The sequence below is a fragment of the Balaenoptera ricei genome, chromosome 11, assembly GCF_028023285.1.
Source record: "Balaenoptera ricei isolate mBalRic1 chromosome 11, mBalRic1.hap2, whole genome shotgun sequence".
NCBI lineage: Eukaryota > Metazoa > Chordata > Mammalia > Artiodactyla > Balaenopteridae > Balaenoptera > Balaenoptera ricei.
The window spans coordinates 3,774,577-3,793,619 of record NC_082649.1 but is presented as its reverse complement, the minus strand read 5'-3'; the positions used below and the strand labels follow the sequence as shown (position 1 = coordinate 3,793,619).

The 19,043-nt window shown below is 41.3% G+C and overlaps 1 non-coding gene across 1 annotated transcript; it reads right to left on the bottom strand.

Annotated features, from left to right (window-relative positions):
• Positions 1-3,211: 3,211 nt before the first annotated feature.
• On the bottom strand, positions 3,212-3,273 carry LOC132375479 (U7 small nuclear RNA). Its single transcript, XR_009506029.1, has one exon. It is a non-coding gene; the product is annotated as a U7 small nuclear RNA (small nuclear RNA).
• Positions 3,274-19,043: the final 15,770 nt, after the last annotated feature.

Sequence of the window (19,043 nt, the reverse complement as noted above, 5' to 3'; positions counted from 1 at the left end):
TGTCTTGTCACGAAGTGAGCACATCTGGATCACTGGCCCCCAGGTCAAGAGATGGAGTATTACCACAGCCCCTCCCAGCAGGCACCCACCTCCGAGCGCTAAGGCAATCGCTATACTGACTCCTAACACCATAGGTTCGTTTTGCCTGGTTTTTTTTTTTTTTTTTTTTTTAAAGATTTATTTATTGATTGATTGATTACTATGTTGGGTCTTCGTTTCTGTGCTAGGGCTTCCTGTAGTTGCGGCAAGCGGGGGCCACTCTTCATTGCGGTGCGCTGGCCTCTCACTATCGCGGCCTCTCTTGTTGCGGAGCACAGGCTCCAGACGCGCAGGCTCAGTAGTTGTGGCTCACGGGCCTAGCTGCTCCGCGGCATGTGGGATCTTCCCAGACCAGGGCGCGAACCCGTGTCCCCTGCATTAGCAGGCAGATTCTCAACCACTGCGCCACCAGGGAAGCCCGTTTTGCCTGGTTGCAACGTCATGTAAATGGAACCATGCAGTGTGTGTAACGTCGTGTAAATGGAACCATGCAGTGTGTGTAACGTCGTGTAAATGGAACCATGCAGTGTGCACTCTTCTGAATCTGGCTTCTTTTGCTCAGCATTATGTTGGTGACATTCATCAGCTACGCAGAGCTGTTGTTAATCCATTTTCATTACTGTAAGGATCCCTTTTATAGATATATTATGATGTGTGCATCCACCATTCTCCTGTTGATGGACATGTGAGGCTATTGGAAAGAGCTCTGCTGTAGACGTCCTAGTACACATCACTGGTGGCAGTATGTACACATTCCATTTGGATCTATGCCCAGGAGTGGGTTTCTGGGTAGGAGGGTATGCCTGGCTTTAGTGGATACTGCCAAAGAGTTTTCCAAAGTGGTTGTGCTATTTTACATTCCCACCAGCAGTGGATGAGTGTTTCAGTCACTCCAGATTCTCCCCAACACTTGGCATTAACGGTCTTTTTAATTTTAGCCATTCTGGTAGGTGTGCATTGATTTCTTGCTGTGGTTTAAATTTGTCTGATGACTTGTGAGGTTGAGCATTTTTTGTATATTTCTTGGCTATTTGTATTTCTTTCTTTTTTGGTGAAGTCCCTGCTCTTTTCTTTCTTTAATTAACTTGACTATTTTACTCTATTGTGGTAAGATATACATAACATCAAATTTGTCATTGTTAAGTGTACAGTTCAGTGGTATTAGTATATTCATATTACTGTGTAACCATCACCACCATCCATTTCCAGCTGTTTGTCTCTTATGCCCTTTTTTCAATTGGGTTAGCAGCCTTTTTCTTATTAATTTGTAGGAATCCTTTACATATCCTGGATACCAGTCCTTTGTCTGTTTTATATATATTATGAATATGCTTCTTCCTCTGAATTACCTTTTCACTCTCTTATGGATGAAAAGAATTCCTAATTTTACAATTGGAAAGCTTCTGCACAGCAAAAGAAATGATCAGCCAATGAAATGGGAGAAAATATTTGCAAACCACACATCTGATAAGGGATTAATATCCAAAATATATAAGGAGGACTTCCCTGGTGGCACAGTGGTTAAGAATCTGCCTGCCAATGCAGGGGACATGGGTTCGAGCCCTGGTCAGGGAACTAGAACCCACACGCCATGGAGCAACTAAGCCCGTGCGCCACAACTACTGAGCCTGCGCTCTAGAGCCCACGAGCCACAACTACTGAGCCCGCATGCCACAACTACTGAAGCCCACGTGCCTAGAGCCCGTGCTCCACAACAAGAGAAGCCACCGCAATGAGAAGCCCGCTCACCGCAACGAAGAGTAGCCCCCACTCACCGCAACCAGAGAAAGCTTGCAGGCAGCAATGAAGACCCAACACAGCCAAAAATAAATTAATTAGTTAAAAATATATATATAAGGAACTCATACAACTCAACAGCAAAAGAACAAATAATTCAATTTAAAAATGGGCAGAGAATCTGAATAGACATTTTTTTTTCAAAGAAAACATACAGATTCCAACAGGTACAGGGGAAAGGGTGCTCAACATCACTCATTGTCAGGAAATGCAAATTAAAACCACAATGAACTATCACCTCACACCTGTTAGAATGGCTATTATCAAAAGACAAGAGATAACAAGTGCTGGTGAGTGTGTGGAGAAAAGAGAAACCTTGTAAACTGTTGGTGGGAATGTAAATTGATGCAGCCACTATGGAGAACAGTATGGAGGTTCCTCAAAAAATTTAAATAGAACTACCATATCCTCTAGCAATTCTACTTCTCAGTATTTATCTTAGGGAAATAAAAACACTAACTGAAAAAGATATCTGCACCCCCATGTTCATTGCAGCATTATTTACAATAGCCAAGACAGGGAAACAACCTAAGTGTCCATCAGTGAATTAATGGGTAAAGAAGATGTCATAAACAAACAAACATACAATGGAATATCATTCAGTCATAAAAAAGAAGGAAACCCTGCCATTTGTAACAACATGGATGGACCCTGAGGGCATGCTAAGTGAAATATGTCAGACAGAGAAAGACAAATACTGTATGATCTCTCTTATACTTGGAATATAAAAAAAAAACAAAACACCAAAGCCAAGCTCATAGCTACAAGGAACAGATCGGTGGTTGCTAGAGGTGAGGCAGGTGGGTAGTGTGGGGGGAGGAGAAGGGGGTAAAGGGATTCAAAAGGTGCACGTTTCCAGTATAAAATAAATAACTCCTGGGGATGTAATGTGTAGCATGGTGACTACACTTAACAATACTGTATTGCATATTTGAAAGTTGCTAAGAGACTAGATCTTTAAAATTCTCATCACAAGAAAAAAAAATGTAACTGTGTGGTGACGAATGTTAACTAAACGTGGTGATCATTTCACAACATATGCATATATCAAATCATTACGTTGTGTACCGTAAGCTTATACAATGTTATATCTCAATCATATCTCAATCAAACTGGGGGAAAAAAGAAATTTTTATTGATCTTTTCCTTTTGGGTTAGTCTTTTTTGTGTCCTGTTGAAGAAATCCTTACCTGTCTCCTAAGGAGTTTTAAAAGTCTGCACATGCCTACTAAGCCCTACTTTCTTTCTTTTCTTTTCTTTTTTAAGTGAAAGCAGGTTTATTGAGAGAGATACACATTCCATAGGCAGAATGTTGTCCGTCTAAGAAGGTGACAGCCGTCAAACCCTACTTTTCTGATGCTTTTTTTTTTTTCCCTTGGGTTTTCCAGTGTGGACCAGAAAACCTGCTAGACATCTTCTAAAAGAGCTGTAACACTCTGATGCTTATTTGTGTCAGAAGCGAACTAGGCCTTTCACAGGTGTAATTTCTTATCTTGTGGGAAAACACTATCTTCCTCATCATTAGCCCAAACCCGGGCACGAACCATATGCCGGACCATTTCCACGGCCACCCCACGTCCGGACAGCCTTCCTGCATTGGAGAGGATGCGCCTGGGCACAGCAGTGGGAGGCAGGCGGCACCGTTCCCGGCCCCACCTGCATCCTGCAAGCCTGGGGCGCCGGTGGGAACAGGCGTGATGTCCTCGGGGCAGAGCCAAGCCAGAGGCATCCTTGTGCAATCAGATTGAGGGTAGAGAAGAATCTGTTTACACTGACCGGAGCTCCAGGGGCTGCGTGGACTGGGAAAGGGGTGAAACCGCGGGTGACGAGTCAAACCCATTTCACCTGCCGCCGTCGCTAATCAAGTCGCTTTAAGACTTGCGTGTTCTCCACGCGGCACGTAGCCTAAAAAAAAAAAGATGTTGGCCTGAGTTGTTTTCCAGAATCTTGGAGTCACCTGTGTCTAGTTTGAGCTCAGCTGGTTAAGACTGGATGGGACCACCGGCTCTCCAGGTGAGCATGCATGAGTGTCCGCTCGATGACCTCTTGAACCTGCAGAGGCCTGTAGCTTAGTTACGCCTGCGCGGAACCTCGGTTCCGCACCTTTTTCCAATCACCTCTCCCCACGCTCCCCGCCCCTCTACCGCCCGGGCTTCTTTATTCCGCATCCCATAAATACCCCAGCCCCGGGCCTTTCGGGAGGCGCGTTTGAGGTTTGCTCTGCCGTCTCCTCGCTTGGCTGCTCTATGAGCGAACCCTCTCTTGGCTGCAGGCTCGGCGCCTCGGCTTGCTGCGCATCGGGCCAGACGGACTTGGTGCAGTACCAGCGGCAGAGCTGACAGGATGAAGCTCCGGCAGAGGAGGGAGAAGGGAAGGACGTCCTGTTGAGCAGCTAAGTGATGCAGGAGCGGGAGGCAGGTCGCAGCGGCCGGCTCCCAGCGTCCTCTTGCTGGGGTCGGTTGTTTGGGTGCCAGGACCGGCCAGGAGTCCCACGCCGCCGCCCGGAGCCTGCCAGGAAAGGAGGGGAGGGTTGTCGCCACGTGGGCAGAGGCCGGTCGGGCTGGCCTGCAGGTAGGGCTGTTCTGGGGGAGACTCCCAGGCTGTGGCCCCGCACCAGCCTTTCATCTGCATCTGTCTCTTGTTTCTCTCGCTCTCCGGGAATTGAGAATTTTAAACACGCCGTGCAACGCCCAACCTACAAAAAGAAGGTACGTATTTGCCTGCTGGGCTCAGAACTGGTATGATACGTGGTTGCAAATCTGCTTGTTTGTGACAAAAAGCGACTCAGTGGCTTCTGGGGGAGAGGTAGGGTGAGGAGGGGCAGGAGGGTGGGTTACAAGGAGGCTCAAGGAAAGTTTGCGGTGATGGAGATGGTCACACTTGATTATGGTGATGATGTCCCTGGCATACATGCTAAATGAAATATGTCAGAGAAAGACGAATACTGTATGATCTCACATGTGGAATGTAAAACAAACAAGCCAAAGCTGGTGTGAAAACGTATAAAGTCGTACACTTGAAACGTGCAGTTTATTTCATGTCAATTACCCCTTGAAGCTGTTAAACCTCCTAACACAGGTACAGGTAGTTTGCAATGAAGTGGTTCAAGTTACACTTCAGTCACTTGGGTACACGCTTTTCTCCCCAAACCTGCTCACTTACAGGAGCTGTAGGTTCTTCCAAGTGTCCTGGTCACAAGAGACCAACACCTAGAGGCTGATTCAGGAGTTTCAGTGTGATTGCCGACACCACTTTTACGTGTCAGGATTCCAGGAAGGTCCAAGCCAAGGAGAGGCCTTGCCGGACGTACATGGGAGGAAGGACACAATCCCGCATCTACCGCGTCCCTACAGCTACTACACACGCAGTTGCTGGAGCCTGTGGCTTGAACTTGAAAATCTGCAGGGCCCACGACCAGCATTTCCGTCCTCCTCACAGGTAATGGGATGGTCTTCCCTCCTTCCTGGGAAAATTGGAAATTGAGAGATGGGGGATGGGGGTGAAAACCCTGTGGAACGAAGCGCACCTGAGTCCCTGGGCAGCTGGGGGCTGGTGCTGCTGTGACGACCGCACACTTGGACTGAATCAGCGTTACAGGTCATTTCTCCTCTCCACACGGTGTCTATATGAGAGTTTCTCACTCCAGGATGCCGTAAACTCCAGAGTAATAAGGCTTTCTAGTAGCAAAGGAAATAAGTGGTAACTGTCACGACTAACATACTGCTCCTGACAAAAATTTACAGCAAAGTGTAAATCAACTGACTTTTTTCCATTTTACCCAAATTGTGTGGGTCTAGGAGAGTGCTTTGGAGGGTCCTTGACGGGCTGACCTGCTGCCGTGGGGCGTTTGCCGCAGTCTGTTTACGCTGTTCTCTCGGTCCTTCTGTTGATGACCACTGGCTGCCACGCAGCTGGCGCCGGGCTTTGGTGAAGGACGAGAGGCGGGCGGGCGGGTCCCCGTGTCGGGACGAGAGGCGGGCGGGCGGGTCCCCGTGTCGGGATCGGAGCCTCATCAGCGCAGCCGTCAACCATCTAAGCATCAGCCCCAGAACAACAGGAGGGAGAACGCTGAGCCCCCAAGCAAGACGGTAGAAAGGTCCCCGCATCCCCAAACACCCAGCGGTGGACTCCAGGTGACCAAGCGCCTGAGGTGTGAACTGTCTGCTTCACAGTGAAATCTGAAAAGGTCACGTGGTACGCGAGTGGCTCCTGCCCCAACGTGAGGACGTCTAGCCCAGCAAACCGGAGGCCGTACTAAGGAAGGACCCACTGGAGCCGTGAGTAGGAACAAGGCTGGTACTTGTATCTCTGAGGGCATGGGTTTCCAAATATTCAGGCAGGTGCCCTTTGGGAATCTGGGTGACGTTTCTCAAGATGGGGACAAAAGGGGCATTCCACCAACAGGTATATTTTATTAAGAACAAGTTATATAAACACTTGTAAAATTGAAACCACTTACGCTAATTTGTTTGAGAAGTTTCTCAGTGGCACCCATTAGAAATAACAAGTGATAGCAAAACCAAAAGTTTGTATTTTCTGTGCATTTGTTTTGGGTTTTTTGGCTGCACTGCGTGGCATGTGGGATCTTAGTTCCCTGACCAGGGGTTTGAACCAAAGCCCTTGGTAGTGAAAGCGTGGAGTCCTAACCCCTGGAGTGCCAGGGAATTACCTTGCGCATTTGTAACTATCCCTCACCACCCAAATCTCCTTGGTTCTTGGTTTGGGTAATGGGAGTGAGGTGCCAGACTTGAGTCAGGAGGGAGGGTGCATATTCCAAATGAGCTTGTTCCTGAATTTAAGATGGTGAGTAGCAGGAGTTTATGTAACAAAAGATCTAAAAACTGACTTTGGCTCATGAGCTCTTGAGAGCAAGGACACCTGTAACGGCATACGTGTAACACGTGTACAAACGCTTCTAAAATTCAAGAGGCAGTCAATGTCACGTTCACATGTGTTTCCAGGTAAAATCAAGTCTAGTTCTCAGCTGCTTGTTTGCAGAGGACGTGAAAGTGCAGGTGCTCCTGGCTCCTTCTTCCCCGGCTACGTGCACCTGGACCCTGGGGTGTGCAGAGCCCAGGGGACAATGAGCGGTAGAACTACGCTTCTGGCTGTGATTTGGTTGCTGTCAAATACCTGTTCCAACCCTTACTAGGGGGTGACCTTAGGGAAATGACGTAACCTCCCTAAGTCTGTTTTCTCACCTGAAAAATGGAATAGGTTATGATTCTAATAAGAGACAGCTGAATGATTCCTACTTATAAGTAGTAAACACTCATTATATGAATATACACTATATCACTGTCACTGATAACACATTGAGTTGCGCTGACGTCCGTTGTACGGGCATAAAACCATCTGTGTATCCAGTCCCTTATGAAGTGACGTGTGGTTTTTTTTTTTTTTTGCTTTCTTGTTTGTTTTTTGGGTATTTTTTGGCCGTGCAGCATGGTTTGCGGGATCTTAATTCCCCAACCAGGGATCAAACCTGTGCCCCCTGCAGTGGAAGCACCGAGTCCTAACTACTGGACCGCCTGGGACTTCCCCAAAGTGATGTTTAAATCCAGAGAATAAGCAATGTGCAACTTTGGCTAAGACCCTATATAGTTGTCTATTTATCATCTATATATGTAGGTAGATGTATCTATCAAGTACCAGAGTGAGCTGTGAGACGGATCTTCTGGGTATATTTTTCAAATTCCACAGTTCCTGGGACACACATCCAGTCATGCTTCTCTGTGCCCTCTGGCTAGGGGTCTCTCACCATCTGCGGTCTCCTCGCGGCTCAGCTGGGGAGGGATTTCTTCTAAGCTGGCTCCTCACTGGCTCTGGTGGTAAACGACCCTCAGTTCCTTGGTTCGCGGGTGGCTCTTCAGGGCCACCACAGGTCGGCAGCAGGCTTCCCCAGAGTGAGCAGGGAGAGGCAGGAAGAGCAAGTCACCGTATCTCACAGTCTGATCTCAGGAACGACAACCCATCACTTCTGCCATTTTCCACTTGTCTTAAAAAGTCGCTGGGTCCGGTCCCCACGGAGGAGGAGGGTGTGAGTCCCCAGAGGCGCAATCAGTGGGAGGAAATTTTAGAAGTCTCCGTACTCACACTTGGAAACTCGAAAAAATAAAACACAAAACCAGTTACATGACTGAATATCCCACCTCCGTTGAAGACACACAAGAAGGTCAGATGCTATCAATTGCGGAGATGTGCCAACATCTCCCTTGATGGTTTTGCACTTGTCTGTTTTCTGGAGTAGCAGCGTCAGTTTTTGCTTTATATGTTGAGGATAGGTGAGTAGGTACACACGCATTTGGAATTGTTTTGTCTTTTAGTAGAACTCGGCTGTCATTCCGAAGTAAAGCTTTTTTTCTAACGTGATTTTTTAACAGATATTTTGATGTTAATGCGGCTACACCAGTTTTGTTTTTGGGGGTTTTTTTGGTTAGTATTTGCACAGTTTATATTTTCTACCTCTTTACCTTCAACTCTTCAGTTGTACATGTTTGTTTGTAAAGAACATATACGTATATCTAGACTTCTTCACACAAGCATTTAGTCCACCTTCACTTAACATATTTATTAATACTTTGAGCTAAAAGCCACATCAACTATGCTTATTATTTGTCCATTTTCCTTCCTTATTTTGGATCCATTAAATAGTTTCCCACTTTTTCCTGATGTTGAGAGGATATGTACATTTTAAAAAATGGAGAGAGAATCCAAATACCATAAAATTAACTATTTTATAGTGTAATATTCAGTGGTTTTTTAGTATATTCATAAGGCTGTGCAAAAATCACTAATTTCAGAACATTTTCATTTCCCCCAGATAAAACCCTACGCTTACTAGCAGTCACTCCTCTTGCTCCCGCCCACCTCAGTGCCTGGCAACAACCAATCTCCTTTCTGTCTCTATGGACTTGCCTATTCCGGACATCTCATCTAAATGGAATCATGCAACATGTGGCCTTTTGTGTCTGCTTTGTCCACTTAGCGTGATGTTTTTGAGGCTCAGCCACGTTGTGGCATGTATCAATACTTCATTCCTTTTTATTGCCAAATAGCTTTCCATTACTTGGCTATACTGTATTTTGTTTATCCATTCATCCATTAACGGACATCTCGGTTGTTCCTACTTTTTGAGCGTAATGAATAATGGTGCTATGAACATTTGTGTACAAGTATTTGAGTATTTGTTTTCAGTTCTCTTGGTTATATAATTAGGAATGGAATTGCAGAATTATATAGTAACTCTGTGTTTAACTTTTTTTGTGGAACTGTCAAGCTGTTTTTCCACAGTGGCTGCACCAATTTATATTCCTGCTAGCAGTATAGGTTTCCAGTTTTTCCACATTTTCATCAATGTTTGGTATTTTCCATTTTTTCCATTATAGCCATCCTAGTATATTGAAGTGGTATGTCATTATGTTTTGGTTTTTAAAAAAAAAAATTTATTTATTTATTTGGCTGTGCCGGGTCTTTAGTCGCAGCATGCGGGATCTTCGTTGCGGCGTGTGGGGTCTTCATTGCAGCATGCGGGATCTTTAGTTGCGGCATGCGGGATCTAGTTCCCTGACCAGGGATCAAACTTGGGCCCCCTGCGTTGGGAGCACGGAGTCTTAACTGCTGGACCACCGGGGAAGTACCTCATTAAGGTTTTGATTTGCATTTCCCTAATGATTAATGATATATTGAATATCTTTTCATGTGCTTACTGGCCATTTGTATACCTTTGGAGAAATGTCTATTCAGATCCTTTGCCTATTTTTAAATTGTGTTGTCTCTTTACTGTTGAATTGTAAGAGTTCTTTATATATTCTGGACACTAGACCCTCATAACATTTATAATTTGCAAAAACTTTCTCCAGTCTGTGAGTTGCCTTTTCACTTTCTTGGTAATGTTATTTGAAGTACAAAGTTAAAAAAAATTTTTTTTGATGAAGTCCAACTTATTTTTTTCTTTGGTTATGCTTTTAGTGTCATACCTAAAAAAAATATTGCCTAATCCAAGATCATGAGAAGTTATACCTATGTCTTCTGAAAGTTTTATATTTGTACGTCTTAGATTTAGTTTTTAATCCATTTTGCGTTTTGTTTATGGTGAGTCCAACTTGATGCTTTTGCATGTCGATATCCAGTTGTCCCAGAATCATTTGTGAAAAAGACTATTCTTTCCCCATTGAATGATCTTGGCATCCTTGTTGAAAATCAATTGATTATAGATGTAAGGGTTTATTTCTGGACTCTCAGTTTTATTCCGTTGATCCATGTGTCTTTCCTTATTGCCAGTACCACACTGTCTTGATTGATGTAGCCCTGCAGTAAGTTTTGAAATTGGGAAATGTGAGACCTCCAACTTTGTCTTCACTTTCAAGATTGAATTGGCTATCCTGGATCCCTTGCATTCTCATATGAATTTTAGGACTAGCTCATCCATTTCTGCAAAAAAGGCAGTTGGAATTTTGATAGGGATTTCATTGAATCTGTAGACAAATTTAGTTTTGCCAGTTTAACGATATTAAGTCTCCCAATCCATATGAATGTCTTTCTATTTATTTAGGTCGCCTTTAATTCTTTCAGCAGTGTTTTGTAGTTTCCAGTGCACAGGTCTTGCACTTCTTTGGTTAATTTATTCCTAATAATTTTATTCTTTTTGATTCTATTGTAGATGGAATTGCTTTCTTAATTTCATTTTCAGATTGTTTATTGCTAGTGTATACAATAGCTAGCAATACAATTGATTTTTGTATATTGATCTTGCATCCTGCAACCTTACCTACTCTCTTGGCAACTTGCAGATGTACAACACAGCATTAACTATAAGTTGCCATTGCTGTACATCACATCCCCATGACTTACTTATTTTACAACTGAAAGTTCATACCTCTTGATCCCCTTCATCCATTTCACCCACCCCTCCCACCCCCATCTCTGTCAACCACCCATCTGTTTTCTGTATCTGTGAGCTTGGTGGGTTTGTTTTATTTTGAATTTCACATGTAAGTGAGATCACACAGTGTTCATCTTTCTCTGACTCATCTCACTTAGCATAATGCCCTCGAGGTTTATCTATATTGTCACAAATGGCAAGATCTCATTGTTTTTTCTGGCTGAGTAATATTCCATTTTTCTTGTGTAATTGTCCTGGCTAGAACCTTCAATAAAATGTTGGATTAGAAGTGGCAAGAGCAAACATATTTCTCTTGTTCCTGATTTTCGGGTGAAAGCTTTCACACTATTAAGTATGATGTTAGCTATGGGTTTTTCACAGATGCCCTTTATCAAGTTGAGGATATCCCTTCTATCCCTGTTTTTTTTTATTTTTTAATTTTATTTTTTGGCTGCATTGGGTCTTCGTTGCTGTGTGAGGGCTTTCTCTAGTTGCAGCGAGTGGGGGCTACTCTTCGTTGTGGTGCACGGGCTTCTCATTGTGGTGGCTTCTCTTGTTTTGGAGTACAGGCTCTAAGTGTGTGGGCTTCAGTAGTTGTGGCTCGCGGGCTCTAGAGCGCAGCAGGCTCAGTAGTTGTGGTGCACGGGCTTAGTTGCTCCGTGGCATGTGGGATCTTCCCAGACCAGGGCTCGAACCCGTGTCCCCTGCATTGGCAGGAGGATTCTTAACCACTGCGCCACCAGGGAAGTCCCTATCCCTGTTTGTTGAGTGTTTTTATTATGATGACTATCATATTTTTCAAGTGCTTTTTCTGCATTTGAGATGATCATGTAGTTCTATCCTTCATTTTATCAATATTGTATGTTCATTTGTGTGTGTGTGTGTTGAACTAAACTTGCATTCATGAAATAAATCGCACTTGGTCATGTGTGTAATTTTTATATGGTGCCAGATTATTTTGTAGAGAACTTTTACACTTATATTAATAAGAAATGTTGATCTATAGTTTCCTTCTCCAGTGATGTCTTTGTGTGATTTTGGTATTAGGGTAATACTGGCCTCATAGAATAAGTTAAAAAGTGTTCTATTTCTTGGAAGCATTTATGAAGGAACTGATTCCTCCTTTTTTTAAAAAATTTTATTTATTTTTTATACAGCAGGTTTTTATTATCTATTTCATACATGTTAGAGTATACATGTCAATCCCAATCTCCCAAATTCATCCCACCACCACCCCCTGCCCCACTTTCCCCCCTTGGTGTCCATACTTCTCTACATCTGTGTCTCTATTTCTGCCTTGCAAACCGGTTCATCTGTACCATTTTTCTAGATTCCACATATATACATTAATGTCCGATACTTGTTTTTCTCTTTCTGACTTACTTCACTCTGTATGACAGTCTCTAGGTCCATCCACGTTTCTACAAATGACCCAGTTTCATTCCTTTTTATGGCTGAGTAATATTCCATTGTATGTATGTACCACATCTTCTTTATCCATTCATCTGTCGTTGGACATTTAGGTTGTTTCCATGTCCTGGCTATTGTAAATAGTGCTGCAATGAACATTGGGGGTGCATGTGTCTTTTTGAATTATGGTTTTCTCTGGGTATATGCCCAGTAGTGGGATTGCTGGGTCATATGGTAATTCTATTTTTAGTTTTTTAAGGAACTTCCATACTGTTCTCCATAGTGGCTGTATCAATTTACATTCCCACTAACAGTGCAAGAGGGTTCCCTTTTCTCCACACCCTCTCCAGCATTTGCTGTTTGTAGATTTTCTGATGATGCCCATTCTAACTGGTGTGAGGTGATACCTCATTGTAGTTTTAATTTGCATTTCTCTAATAATTAGTGATGTTGAGCAGCTTTTCATGTGCCTCTTGGCCATCTGTATGTCTTCTTTGGAGAAATGTCTATTTAGGTCTTCTGCCCATTTTTGGATTGGGTTGTTTGTTTTTTTAATATTGAGCTGCATGAGCTGTTTATATATTTTGGAGATTAATCCTTTGTCCATGAGATTTGTTTGCAAATATCTTCTTCCATTCTGAGGGTTGTCTTTTTGTCTTGTTTATAGTTTCCTTTGCTGTGCAAAAGCTTTTAAGTTTCATTAGGTCCTATTTGCTTATTTTTGTTTTTTTTTCCCATTACTCTGGGAGGTGGGTCAAAAAGGATCTTGCTGTGATTTATGTCAAAGAGTGTTGTTCCTAAGTTTTCCTCTAAGAGTTGTATAGTGTCCGGTCTTACATTTAGGTCTTTAATCCATTTTGAGTTTATTTTTGTGTATGGTGTTAGGGAGTGTTCTGCTTTCATTCTTTTACATGTAGCTGTCCAGTTTTCCCAGCACCACTTATTGAAGAGACTGTCTTTTCTCCATTGTATATCCTTGCCTCCTTTGTCATAGATTAGTTGACCATAGGTGCATGGGTTTATCTATGGGCTTTCTATCCTGTTCCATTGATCTATATTTCTGTTTTTGTGCCAGTACCATATTGTCTTGATTACTGTAGCTTTGTAGTATAGTCTGAAATAGGTGTCCCTCCAGCTCCGTTTTTTCCCCTCAAGGTTGCTTTGGCTCTTCAGGGTCTTTTGTGTCTCCATACAAATTTTAAGATTTTTGTTCTAGTTCTGTAAGAAATGCATTGGTAATTTGATAGGGATTGTATTGAATCTGTAGATTGCTTTGGGTAGTATAGTCATTTTCACAATATTGATTCTTCCAATCCAAGAACATGGTATATCTCTCCATCTATTTGTATCATCTTTAATTTCTTTCATCAGTGTCTTACAGTTTTCTGCATATACAGGTCTTTTGTCTCCCTAGGTAGCTTTATTCCTAGGTATTTTATTCTTTTTGTTGCAGTGGTAAATGGGAGTGTTTCCTTAATTTCTCTTCCAGATTTTTCATCATTAGTGTATAGGAATGCAAGAGATCTCTGTGCATTAATTTTGTATCCTGCAACTTTACCAAATTTATTGATTAGCTCTAGTAGTTTTCTGCTGGCATCTTTAGGATTCTCTTTGTAGAGTATCATGTCATCTGCAAACAGTGACAGCTTTACTTCTTTTCTGATTTGTATTCCTTTAATTTCTTTTTCTTCTCTGATTGCTGTGGCTAGGACTTCCAAAACTATGTTGAATAATAGTGGTGAGAGTGGACATCCTTGTCTTGTTCCTGATCTTAGAGGAAATGCTTTCAGTTTTTCACCATTGAGAATGATGTTTGCTGTGGGTTTGTCATATATGTCCTTTACTATGTTGAGGTAGGTTCCCTCTATGCCCACTTTCTGGAGAGTTTTTATCATAAATGGGTGTTGAATTTTGTCAAAAGCTTTTTCTGCATCTATTGAGATGGTCATATTGTTTTTATTCTTCAATTTGTTAATATGGTGCATCACATTGATTTGCGTATATTGAAGAATCCTGCATCCCTGGCATAAATCCCACTTGATCATGGTGTATGATCCTTTTAATGTGGTGTTGGATTCTGTTTGCTAGTATTTTGTTGAGGATTTTTTGCATCTATATTCATCAGTGATATTGGTCTGTAATTTTCTTTTTCTATAGTATCTTTGTCTGGTTTTGGTATCAGGGTGATGGTGGCCTCATAGAATGAGTTTGGGAGTGTTGCTTTCTCTGCAATTTTTGGAAGAGTTTGAGAAGGGTGGGTGTTAGCTCTCCTCTAAATGTTTGATAGAATTCACCTGTGAAGCCATCTGGTCCTGGACTTTTGTTTGTTGGAAGATTTTTAATCACAGTTTCAATTTCATTACTTGTGATTGGTCTGTTCATATTTTCTTCCTGGTTCAGTCTGGGAAGGTTATACCTTTCTAAGAATTTGTCCATTTCTTCCAGGTTGTCCATTTTATTGGCATAGAATTGCTTGTAGTAGTCTCTTAGGATGCTTTGTATTTCTGTGGTGTCTGTTGTAACTTCTCCTTTTTCGTTTCTAATTTTATTGATTTGTGTCCTCTCTCTCTTTTTCTTGATGAGTCTGGCTAATGGTTTATTGATTTTGTTTATCTTCTCAAAGAACCAGCTTTTAGTTTTATTGATCTTTGCCATTGTTTTGTTTCTATTTCATTTATTTCTGCTCTGATCTTTATGATTTCTTTCCTTCTACTAACTTTGGGTTTTGTTTGTTCTTTCTCTAGTTCCTTTAGGTGTGAGGTTAGATTGTTTATTTGAGATGTTTGTTTCTTTTTTTTTTAAAATTATTTATTTATTATTTATTTTTCGCTGTGTTGGGTCTTCGTTTCTGTGCGAGGGCTTTCTCTAGTTGCGGTGAGCGGGGTCCACTCTTCATCGCGGTGCACGGGCCTCTCACTATCGCGGCCTCTATTGTTGCAGAGCACAGGCTCCAGACACGCAGGCTCAGTAGTTGTGGCTCACAGGCCTAGTTGCTCTGCGGCATGTGGGATCCTCCCAGACCAGGGCTTGAACCCATGTCCCCTGCATTGGCAGGCAGATTCTCAACCACTGCGCCACCAGGGAAGCCCGAGATGTTTGTTTCTTGAGGTAGGATTGTATTGCTATAAACTTCCCTCTTAGAACTGCTTTTGCTGCATCCCATAGGTTTTGGATCGTCGTGTTTTCATTGTCATTTGTCTCCAGGTATTTTCTGATTTCCTCTTTGATTTCTTCAGTGATCTCTTGGTGATTTAGTAACTTATTGTTTAGCCTCCATGTGTTTGTGTTTTTTACGTTTTTTTCCCTGTAATTCATTTCTAATCTCATAGCATTGTGGTCAGAAAAGATGCTTGATATGATTTCAATTTTCTTAAATTTACTGAGGCTTGATTTGTGACCCAAGATGTGATCTATCCTAGAGAATGTTCAGTGCGCACTTGAGAAGAAAGTGTAATCTGCTGTTTGGGGATGGAATGTCCTATAAATATCAATTAAATCTATCTGGTCTATTGTGTCATTTAAAGCTTGTGTTTCCTTATTAATATTCTGTTTGGATGACCTGTCCATTGGTGTAAGTGAGGTATTAAAGTCCCCCACTATTACTGTGTTACTGTTGATTTCCTCTTTTATAGCTGTTAACAGTTGCCTTATGTATTGAGGTGCTCCTATGTTGGGTGCATATATATTTATAATTGTTATATCTTCTTCTTGAATTGATCCCTTGACCATTATGTAGTGTCCTGCCTTGTCTCTTGTAACATTCTTTATTTTAAAGTCTATTTTATCTGATACGAGTATTGCTACTTCAGCTTTCTTTTGATTTCCATTTGCATGGAATATCTTTTTCCATCCCCTCACTTTTCAGTCTGTATGTGTCCCTAGGTCTGAAGTGGGTCTCTTGTAGACAGCATATATATGGGTCTTGTTTTTGTATCCATTCAGTGAGCCTGTGTCTTTTGGTTGGAGCATTTAATCCATTCACATTTAAGGTAATTATTAATATGTATGTTCCTATTACCATTTTCTTAATTGTTTTGGGTTTGTTTTTGTAGATCATTTTCTTCTCTTGTGTTTCCCACTTAGTGAAGTCCCTTTAGCATTTGTTGTAGAGCTGGTTTGGTAGTGCTGAATTCTCTTAGCTTTTGCTTTTTCTGTAAAGCTTTTGATTTCTCCATCAAATCTGAAGGAAATCCTTGCCAGGTAGAGTAATCCTGGTTGTAGTTTCTTCCCTTTCATCACTTTAAGTATATCATGCCACTCCCTTCTGGCTTGTGGAGTTTCTGCTGAGAAATCAGCTGTTAACCTTATGGGAGTTTCCTTGTATGTTATTTGTCGTTTTTCCCTTGTTGCTTTTAATAACTTTTCTGTGTCTTTACTCTTTGTCAATTTGGTTACTATGTGTCTCGGCATGTTTCTCCTTGGGTTTATTCTGTATGGGACTCTCTGCGCTTCCTGGACTTGGGTGGTTATTTCCTTTTCCATGTTAGGGAAGTTTTTGACTATAATCTCTTCAAATATTTTCTCTGGTCCTTTCTCTCTCTCTTCTCCTTCTGGGACCCCTATAATGAGAATGTTGGTGTGTTTAATATTGTCCCAGAGGTCTCTTAGGCTGTCTTCATTTCTTTTCATTCTTTTTTCTTTATTCTGTTCCAAGGCAGTGAATTCCACCATTCTGTTTTCTAGGTCACTTATCCATTCTTCTGACTCAGTTATTCTGCTATTGATTCCTTCTAGTGTATTTTTCATTTCAGTTATTGTATTGTTCACGTCTCTTTGTTTGTTCTTTAATTCTTCTAGGTCTTTGTTAAACATTTCTTGCATCTTCTCGATCTTTGCCTCCATTCTTTTTCCGAGGTCCTGGCTTATCTTCACTATCATTATTCTGAGTTCTTTTTCTGAGAGGTTGCCTGTCTCCACTTCATTTAGTTTTTCTGGGGTTTTATCTTGTTCCTTCATCTGGTACCTAGGTCTCTGCCTTTTCATTTTGTCTATCTTTCTGTGAATGTGGTACTGATTCCTCCTTAAGTGTTTGATAGAATTCATGAGTGGAGCCATTTGGTCCAGGGCTTTTCTCTGTGGGAAGTTTTTGATTACTGACTCAGTCTCTTTACTTGTTATAGGTGTATTCAAGTTGTCTATTGCTTGAGTCAGTTTCAGTAGTTTGTTTCTTTCTAGGAATTAGCCCATCTCATGTCACTCATCTAATTTGTTGGCGTACAACTGCTCATAGTGCTCCCTTTATGTTCTTTTTATTTCTGTAAGTTTGGTAGTACTGTTCTCTCTCTCACTCCTGCTATTAGTAATTTGAGTATTCTTTTTTCCTTAATCAGTCTAATTTTTTCAAAGAACTAACATTTGGTTTCCTTGATTTTTCTCTACTATTTTTATATTCTTCATTTTACTTATTTCTGCTCTAATCTTTGTTTCATTTACTTCCTTCTGCTTGCTATGGGTTTAGTTTTCTCTTCTTTTTTCTAGTTTCTTAAGGTGTAATGTTATTGACTTAATATCTGTTTACTTTTCTTTTTAACATAGGTGTTTTGTTATATAATTAAATATTTACATTTTTCACTTTCATTTATCTGAATATTTTCTAATTTCTCTTGTAAAAGTTTATTCTTTGTTTAGGAATTTAATCTTTTAATGTCCTCATATTTTTTACTTTCCTAAATTTGTTATTGATATCTAATTTCATTCCATTGTGGTTGAAGGACATAGTTTGTATGACTTCAATCCTTTTAAGTTTAGTTTTAGAATATGACATAAAATTTAGGGAAATAGGAATTAATGTTAAAACTCATTAGACCTTAGCCTTTGTTTAGTACAGGCATTTGTTAAAAAAAAAAGTCACCTAAGGACATAATATGGCTCTAAGATCATAAAGTCAACTTTTAATAAAGTTTAGTCTTTCAATCACAGCAAAAAGTAACTTTTAAACCAATGTTCAAATCAGCCATTTTTACCAAGCAGATATTTGTCTGCATCTTCAGAGACACCATCATAGTGTTCCCTGGAGGACAGGGAGGAGTTTTCTGGAATGTTGTCAGTCCTTCCCCTGTTGCCAAGCAGGGAAGCTGTTTGTTTATTTATTTTTTATAGAGGGGTGATTTTTAAAAATTAATTATTTTTTTGGCTGCGTTGGGTCTTTGTTGCTGTGTGTGGGCTTCCTCTAATTGTGGCGAGTGGGGGCTGCTCTTCGTTGTGTGCGGGCTTCTCATTGCGGTGGCTTCTCTTGTTGCGGAGCATGGGCTCTAGGCACGTGGGCTCAGTAGTTGTGGCTTGCGGGCTCTAGAGCACAGGCTCAGTAGTTGTGGTGCGTGGGCTTAGTTGCTTTGTGGCATGTGGGATCTTCCCGGACCAGGGCTTGAACCCGTGTCCCCTGCATTGGCAGGCGGATTCTTAACCAGTGTGCCACCAGGGAAGCCCTGAGGGGTGATATTTTATTTTCATTTTTTAAATTGAGGTATAGTTGATTTACAATATTATATGTTTCATGTATACAACATAGTTATTCACAAATTTTAAACCTTTATAAGTGAAGTTATTTAGTTATTATAAAATATTGGCTATATTCCCTGCACTGTACAATATATCCTCATAGTTTATTTATTTTATACATAGTAGTTTGTGCCTCTTAATCCCCTACCCCTATCTTGCCCCTCTCCCCACTGGTAACCACTAGTTTGTTCTGTATATGTGTACAGAGTTTGTTTCTTTTGTTATATTAACTAACTTGTTTTATTTTTTAGATTCCACATATAAGTGATATTCTATAGCATTTGTCTTTCTGTCTTATTTCACTAAGCCTAATGACCTCCAAGTTGTTGCAAATGGCAAAATTTCATTCTTTTTTATGGCTGAGTAGTATTCCATTGTATGCTGATACCACATCTTTATCCATTCATCTGTTGAT